Source organism: Malaclemys terrapin, chromosome 1, assembly GCF_027887155.1.
Source record: "Malaclemys terrapin pileata isolate rMalTer1 chromosome 1, rMalTer1.hap1, whole genome shotgun sequence".
Taxonomy (NCBI): domain Eukaryota; kingdom Metazoa; phylum Chordata; order Testudines; family Emydidae; genus Malaclemys; species Malaclemys terrapin.
Window position 1 is genome coordinate 2528909 of NC_071505.1, and position 8806 is coordinate 2537714.

The window sequence follows — 8806 nt, forward strand, 5'->3', positions numbered from 1 at the left end:
CTTGGGACCAATCTTATTTAACATTTTTATTAATGATCTTGGCACAAGCAGGAGTGTGCTAACAAAATGTGCTCACGACCCCACGTTGGGAGACATCGTCGATACAGAGGGGATCGGAATATTGTACAGGAAAGGCTGGCTGACCTTGAAAACTGGGGTCACAGAAATGGGATGAAGTTGTATAGTAGAAAGTCCAAGGTCCTGCACTGGGCATGGAAGCAGTGGGGGGCTAGCACCCCCACAATGGAAATATTGCAGGAGCTGGTCTGTGTTTCCACCCACTGTTCCCTGTAACCTGCGCACGAGTGCTGGGGGAAGGGGGGTGGAGGTGAGAGTGGAACCAGAGGGCTAGAAATGCTGCCACAGTGCATGTAGGAACTGCTCCCCCTTCTGTTCCTGATCCACAACTGTCCCTTGCTGCCCATGCAGAGCATCTCCAGCCCCCCATTCACAGCGAGCTTCCACCGCCTCTGCACTTAGGGGCTAACAGTAAGGATTTCTGCTATGAGCTGGGGGCTCATCAGTTAGTAGTGATAAAGGAGGAGAGAGGGACTGGGTGCGCGGGTCGATCACAGGACGACCATGAGCCACAGGTGCAATGCGGCTGTGAAAAAGGCAAATACGATCCCAGGGTACATCAGGCAAGTCATTATCCAGTACAATATTAATGCCATTGTTACAAAGCATTGGTCAGACCCCATCTGGAATGCCGGGTGCAATTCTGGTCACCCATGTTCCAGGAAGATGAGTTCAAACTGGAACAGGGGCAGAGAAGAGCAGGGGAAGGGAGGGCTGATCTTACAAGAGGAGACAAAGAGCTTGGCTCATCTACCTTGGCAAAATGCAGGCTGGGAGGGGATCTGATAGTTGGGGAGAAATCCCCAGGAGGGGAATGGCTATTTAAGCTAAAGGACAATGTTGGCACGAGAGCAAACAGGGATAAACTGGCCATGACCCCATTTAGGCTGGAAATGAGAAGCAGGTTTCTAGCCATCAGAGGAAGGAGGCTCTGGAACAGCCTCCACTAGGAGTTGTGGGGCTGTCAAGGCTGAGTCCCCACTCTGGCACTTTGAGTGCAGAAGGTGGGGGCCCGCAAGGACTCTAAAAATTAATACTGGCCACTCCAGGCTGGTATTAAACTCCCAAGGTTGCAGCTTCTCTCTGACCTTGGATGGGTAGATGCTGCCACCACCGAAATGCAAAAAACCCTTTTGAAACCAGGAAGGAGTACTTGGGAATTCCTTCCTGTGGGGTGCCCTCAAGCCCTTTCACACACACCCCCAAGGAAGAGCTGAGAAAGAAAAACAAAGGAAATCACCTGTTGCCACCAGCTAATTTAACAACATTTGCACAAACTTCTTAGGACACCAAAAATCCAATCCTGTTCTTAAAAAAGGTAAATTTTATTAAAAAGAAAAAGAAAGAAAATACATCTGGAACTTAGGCTTGTGCTATATTTTAAAAGAGCAATTACAAAAATTAAGAACCCAAAATAGCTTTTGGGAGGGTTCAGCTTAAAGGTTACAAGCAAACAAAAGCATCTGGGGTTAGCACAGAGGAGCCCACTAGCTATAAAAAATAAACAGAAATAAACCTAATCGCGTCTTTCTAAACATTCCCGATCTACTTACACATCTGGGGCTTCCAAATAAGTAGTTCTAGGTATGATCTGATGATCTGTGATCATACCCGGCTTAAAGCTTCTCACAGCATAACTGCTCCCTGTTCCCCTCTTTCCCGGAGAACCACAACACCCAGACAAAGGGAAGTTTTCCCCCCCAGTTTGAAAAAGTTCTAGCCCGGCCATTTGCTCTTTTGGTCAGGTGCCCACTCCTTTCCTTGTACCTGTGGACTTGTTAACCCTTTACAGGTAAAGCAAGTAGAGAACAATCACCAAGAAGGATTCCATAGCCAACTGGCTGGCTGGTTGTCCACAAAAGGGAGTTACCCCCCTCTCATTTATCACAGGGGCTGATGACCCAGCTAGATTTAAAATGGAGCTTGATCAATTTATGAAGAGGACTGCATGACAGGGTTGCTTGTGATGATAGGGCGCAGCCCAGACGGTCCCTTCTGGTTCATGTCAGATGTTCCTAAAAAAATCTCATGTTTCAAGGCTTCTGCTGGTCATCTACAGGGGCTAGGAAGGGCTCCCCCCAATGCATTCTGGGGTTGGGCTTTTTGTTTCCTTCCTCTGAAGCATCAGGGATGTCCATAGCTGGAGATGGGACAATGGGCGAGGTGGGCCAGGGCTCTGAGATGGCACCGAGCATTCTCTCTCTCAGGTGCTTGGCTGGCTGGTTCTTGCTCACATGCTCAAGGTCTAACTGATCGTTACATGTGGGGTAAGAAGGAATTTTCCCCCAGGTCAGATTGCCCCTGGGGGATTTTCACCTTCCTCTGCAATGTGGGATGCAGGGCACGTACCAGGATCATCTGGGTATATCTCACAATCAATTTCCTGCCATTGCAGGGGCCATGGGTACTGGTGCACCTTGGTCCCTCCTTCTCCACCTGTGGCACATGCTAGTATAGTCTCCTGAGGGCTGTAATACCTTGGTCTGTTTCAGTTGTTGAGTTTAGTGTATGGGTGCTGGGGTCCTGGATAGACTGTCGGTCAGACTGGACCTGGTCCCTTCTGGCCTTTAAATTCTATGAGATGGCTACAAAAAACGTGTCATCTGTTGGGCTGTTATGTTATGAACCGGGATGTAGGCAGTCTGACCTAGTAGTCAAAGCAGGAGTCAGGTCTAGTGGGCAGAGCAGGCATCCAGGTTGGAGAACGAAGCCAAGTGTCCGCTCCAGAATCAACTGCCAGTTAGCAGAGCCAGAGTCAGAACCAGGCATTGCAGCTGAGGGTCAAAGTCGAGGTCAGATGCCAAACGCCAGAGCCAAGGCTCAAGCCCGAGGCAAGGTCAGAGGCCGGGGTAGGAGCCAGGATTGGAGGTGAGGATAAAGGCAGGAGGAGAGGCAAGGATCAAGCCCGGAACAGGAGCAAAGGCGGGAATAGGGCAGGAACCGAGCAGGAACAGGGCTGGGCGCAGGAGGCAGGCACAAGCAGAGTCCAGTGCAGCCACAACAGGAAACCACCTTGTTGCTCAGATAAACTTCCTGTTCCATTCTCCTCCTGGCTCAAATAGAATAGTTGGACCAATCCGTGGAGCCAGGCGATCCTCCAATCAGAGCTCCCATGAATGGGGTCTTGGCTGGGGCAGCTTCCCAGTCCCCTGGTTTCACTAGCCAGGATGCGGCAGCTGTCCAGGGACTCCCAGGCCTGGGTTCAAGAGCCAGGCCATCACCTCTTGCTGTGGGGAGACCAGTGCCGATTGTGCTCACCAGCAGAGTCTCATTGATTACTTGTTGCCCCCAGACTGCCCTGGGTTTTGATTTTGAAAACACAGTCACCTTAAATTAGAGAATCACCAGGAGCTGCCCTTGTCTTTCCAGGGAGTTTTGTTCACGCTCTCTGCTCTGTTGGTTTCTTCTTTTGCACCATCCCTTTTTATTTCTTCACCTCCCTTTGCCGTCCTGCACACTGTTCTTCTCAGATACTACCTGGCTTCCTTGTAACTCCCCACTGTCACGGGTCTGTTCCCACCACAACGGGGCTCGTGCTGACCGCCATTGTCTCCTTCTCTCGCCACACCTACCCAGATCCCAAATTCCCCTGTCCCCAGACACTCCATCTCCTCTTCTAGTCAATGGATACCATCCAAAGTGCTCAGCCCACAGGTGATAGTTACCTCTTGGCAGAGAGCCAATACAGGGCCTAGACACTGCTATCTCCTCACAAGGTCCATGCACCACTTTAGAGGTGCATAGATCTTATGCCAGACCTATGGATGAGGAATGAATCCCTACCCCCCACCTGAATAGCAGTCGAGCATGTATGACTGTTACCCCTCCATGGCGCATGGGGAAAGGGCCGCTGGAATTCAAGCCCTGTTTGCCAGATAGAGGAAAGGACAAAAATTACTCTGGGAGGAAATCTTACATCTGAGCTTCTAAAGAGTGATCACAGCCAGTGTCTGTCAGTGTCCCCTTGATACTGCGACCATGATTCATTATGTGCTTAGTCACTTTGTTATTAAGAGCGTGCCTGCAGCTGAGCAAACACGGGGGCCAAATTCAGACAGGAGTGTAAGAGAGCGTGCTGATTTATACTGTCTCCCAGCAGCTCACGCCAACCTTAGACACCAACAGATTCACCTCTGCATCTATCTAGCTTAGCCGAGAGAAGGTCAAGAGGGGCCAGAGATCCATAGCTTTTAAGGCCAGAAGGGGCCATTATGAGCACCTCATCTGACCTCCTGCACCACACAGGCCAGAGAATCTCAGCCAGTAAATTCTGCATCAAGCCCATAATTGCTGTTTGAGCTAAGAGGACATCCAGCCTGGATTTACAGACTGCAATCCACCATGGCCCTAGATAGGTTGTGCCAGTGGTTAACTGGACAGTCTATAAGTACCTACATGGGGAGGAGACTTCAGAGACCAGAGGGCTCTTCAATCTAGCAGAGACAGGCAAATCGTCTGGGAGCCGAAGCTAGAGAGATTTAGACTAGGAACAAGGCACAGATTTTTAACAGCGAGGACGATTAACCATTGGAACAGCTTACAACCTAGGGATGTGGTAGATTCTCTCTCACTTGCTACCTTTACATTAAGACTGGATGTCTCTTTCTAAACGACCTGCTCTAGGTCAGACAGACGTTCTGGGCTTGATACCGGAACCCCGGGGGTGAAATTCTCCAGCCTATGCGATGCAGGAGGTCAGACGAGATGATCAGAATGGTCCTTTCTCACCTTAAAATCCAACAATCTGGCTCATGATCTCTAAACTTGATGACTTCTAAACCACGGTATTCAGGACCCAGCCTGCCAGCGTCTTCTCCCTAGGGGGGAGTGCGCTAGAAATACATAGACAGGACCAGATGTTCAGAAGAGCTGAAGACCAGATTTCCAAGCGCTCAGCGCTCACAATTGGAGCTGTATAGACACAAGAGCCCAGCTCCTGTTTAGACACCTAAATAAGGTCTGGATTTTCAAAAGGGCTCGGCCGCCAACATGACCCCGACAGGCTGAGCTCTTTGGATGAACTGACCATAGAAACGCAGACTGGATACATAGAGAATATTGTAATTATTAGCATGGACACAGAGCTGCCTGCCCCAGCCCATGCAGTGAGAAATCAGGTCCTCCCAACTCACTCCTTGCCAACCTGGTGCCTGGCACAGACGTCACACTTCCAAATCTGTATACTAAGCGTGCACACAGGGCCGGCTCTAGGCACCAGCAAAACAAGCTGGTGCTTGGGGCGGCACATTTTTAGGGGCAGCATGGCCGGCGCCAGAATGCCGCCCCTAAAAATGTGCCCTGGCCGCCCTAGCTCACCTCCGCTGCTGCCGCTCGTGCGCCACGCGTGCCGCTGCTCCCCCTCCCTCCCAGGCTCTCAAACCTGGGAGGGAGGGGGAGATCCCGAGTGGCCGCGGCGCACACGCTGCTTCTCCCCCTCCCTCCTAGGCTTGAGAGCCTGTGGGGAGGAGGCAGGGCTGGGGATTTGGGGAAGGGGCGGAGCTGAGGTGGTGCCGGGGGTGGGGTAAGAAAAACACGGGGTGGGTGGCGGCCAAAATTGTTTCTGCTCGGGGCGGCAAAAATCCTAGAACCGGCCCTGCGTGCACACACACAACCCTGTATGGTTTAATACACTTTTCTTTGTATCTGTGCAACCTCTTGCATCCACGTATCTCAGATCACTCCCTGTTATCCCAGGAGGTACAACGGTCACAGTATTTCCATACTACATCCAGGGAAACTGAGGCACAGAGAGGGGGAAGGAACTTTCCCAAGGCCACATATGGAGTCAATGGCAGAATGAATAATAGAAGCTAGCAGTCCTGATTTGCAGCTTGTCCCCACCTGGGATAGAACCTAGAAGTCCTGAGTCCCCAGCCTTGTTCTCTGACCTCTGGACATCACTTCTCTCCCAGAGCTGGGTCCAGAACACAGTAGTCCTGACTCGCAGCCCTGTGCTTTGACCACGAGACATCACTCTCCTCCCACATAATTGTATGGTGAGTTTTTTCAGTGATGTGCACCCCTATTCACCAGGGATTTGGCTGAAGGACAGCCAAGTTCTCCCTCCCTTGTGAGCCAGTCTGGATTTGAACTCAGGCCTCCAGACAGAGAAAGCTTTCTGTGCTACCCCCCCCACTCATCCTCTTCCCCGTGTCCCTGCAGCCCCCACTAGTCCCTTGCTTGCCCTATGGTCTATGGAACTCACCTGCCCATGAATGCCCACCCCAGCGGCAGGTTGAGCCCCTGTAGAGGTCACCGTGGATAAGCACATTCTTCTTCGTGGGACCTTGCAGAGCTGGAGGTGAGCTGTCGCTGCGTCCAGTGTCCTTTATACATTGAGTAATACATGAAGCTTGTTTATGAGGCTTCATTTCAGCACATTACTAAACCAGGGGGCATAAATATTTAGTGTCAAGCGCTGACATTTTAATACAACTCGGAATGATGCATTTGACCAGCAGTTGCAGTTGAGGCAATGTGTCTGACTGGTGTCCAGGCAGTGACAAATGGGGCCGGGGTGTTCACTTGGCTCCCAAAACAGCTACCCTGCGGGCGGGGGCGGGGGGAGGGGGAAGGGAGCTCTGAAAGGGGGAGGGAATGGGGAGGGCTGGCGAGAAGGAGAGAAATGACTTTTGGGATGAGGACAAGACCAGTAACTTTAACGCTGGTGAAAGGTGGTGGCTTGTCAGCCCCGGAGACTGGGCACACTGCTACAGCTCAGGCAGCAGCCATACAAGCTTCCCCCAAGCCCCTCTCTGCCAACACATCTCAACCCCAAACTGGACTTACCAGCTGCTGAGGTGATGGGGGCCAACAGCATAACCTCGCAGAGAGTCGGGGCAGTGCGAGGTTCAGCTCCAATGGCCCCGTCAATCGTTGGCCTCCGTGGCGTTTGTAGCGGTGGATATAATGTTCTGATGCTTCTCTGGCCCAAAATACACACGCGAGCCATTGAACGGCCAATAGACGGTGCCTGACGTGGGCCGCATTGGCTGTCGTGAGGGAAATGCTGTCTCCCAGCTAGAGAGGTAGCAGCGGGGTTCACTATCAAACTTTGTGCAGCAAAACCAGTCAGCATTCCCGTGCCTTCGCGGCTGACCATCCCAGTCCCCAAGGATCTTTCAATCTCATCCCAGTGGTGGAATCCTCATGGCACAGACAGCCTGTGGCCCAGCCACCTCCTCTTCAGACCCCTTCCTCGGTTCCTCGTCTGCCATTGCGTCCCTGGCGAGCGTCTTGCCAAAACCCCACATAACTCTGCTCGCCCCCCACCTGCTCCTCCGACGAGCCCTGCTTGGTCTGCCTGTTACACGGACGCCTGCACGCCTTCTCCCACAGGGCCCCTGAGCACACCCACGTGGCCCCTGCTCCATCCCCATTTCCCTTCCTCTGAAAGGCCCACCTCTCCCATGCTGTTTTTCATTCATCAAGCTGCCTTGTACAGAGCTGCCGGTTGTTGTCCCCCTTCCCCTGATGCTCCCTATCTGTGAGCTCCCCGGGCCAGGAACCACCCCGTCCTGAATGTCTGGAAAGTGCCTAGCCCGTAGCAGGCACTGCCATAAATAAGAGGAGATTCTGCAGCCCAGCCTCTCTTATGGTGCTGGCCCATACAGTTACAGTGGGCATCATTCCTGGTGGGTCTATGGCCCAGTAACTACCTTTCTGTAGTAGCTAGAAGGGTTTGAGGGAGGAGATCTAGGGCAGAGGTCCACAAAGTGTGGGGCACGCCCCCCTAGGGAGGCATGGAGGAATGTCCGGGGGGGCGCAGCAGGGCCGGGCCAGTCCCCACAAGGGGCAGGTATGGAGCGCCACCCAGCCCCTCCCCAGCCCCAGATCTGCTCCAGTCCCACCCCAAGCTGCGTCCCTGGCTCCCGGCCCTGCACCAGCCCCCATCCTCGGCCGCTGCCTGCAGCTCTGTTCCTGGTCCCAGACCGCCCCCAGCTGTGACCCCAGCCTTGGCCCCTTTACCCTTGTCCATGTCCCTCCACGCAGAGTCACGGCCCCACTCCCAGCCCCAGCTCTGGGGGGACGGAGGGGGTGTAGCCAGGAGTAAGGGGGGGTGACCCTCAAAAGTTTGGGGATCGCTGATCTAGGGTTTCAAGGTAAATCTTAAGATCTCAGAGCTAGTAAATGGGAGCAGAAGAGGTAACTCTGGCAAGAGAAATGAGAAAGGTTCCTGTACTAGCCCCCCAAACTCATCCTCCCCCACATCCCTGCACCCCCCTCCCCAATAGCCCCTTGTTTTCCCTACAGTCCATGGAGTTCACCTGCCCATGAATGCTCTCTGGGAGGGGTTTGCCCACCCCAGCTTCAAGTCGAGCCCATCTAGTAAGGTGGAGAGGATGGAAGATGATAAAATACAGGGAGGATCTGATGAGAAACCGTCAAATGTAAAAGAGTCCAATTCAATTACATCATGTAATGGCAGACAGCTAAAAAAAAATTTAAGTGCTTATATACAAATGCTAGAAGTCTAAATACTAAGATGGATGAACTTGAATGCTTCATATTAAATGAGAATATTGATATAAATGGCATCATAGAAACTTGGCGGAATGAGGAAAATCAATGGGACACAGTAATACCAGGGTACAAAATATATCAGAAGGACAGAACAGGTCATGCCAGAGGGGAAGTGCAGGGGCGGCTCTATGTATTTTGCTGCCCCAAGCACGGCAGTCAGGTGGCTTTTGGCAGCATGCCTGCGGGCGGTCCGCTGGTAACACGG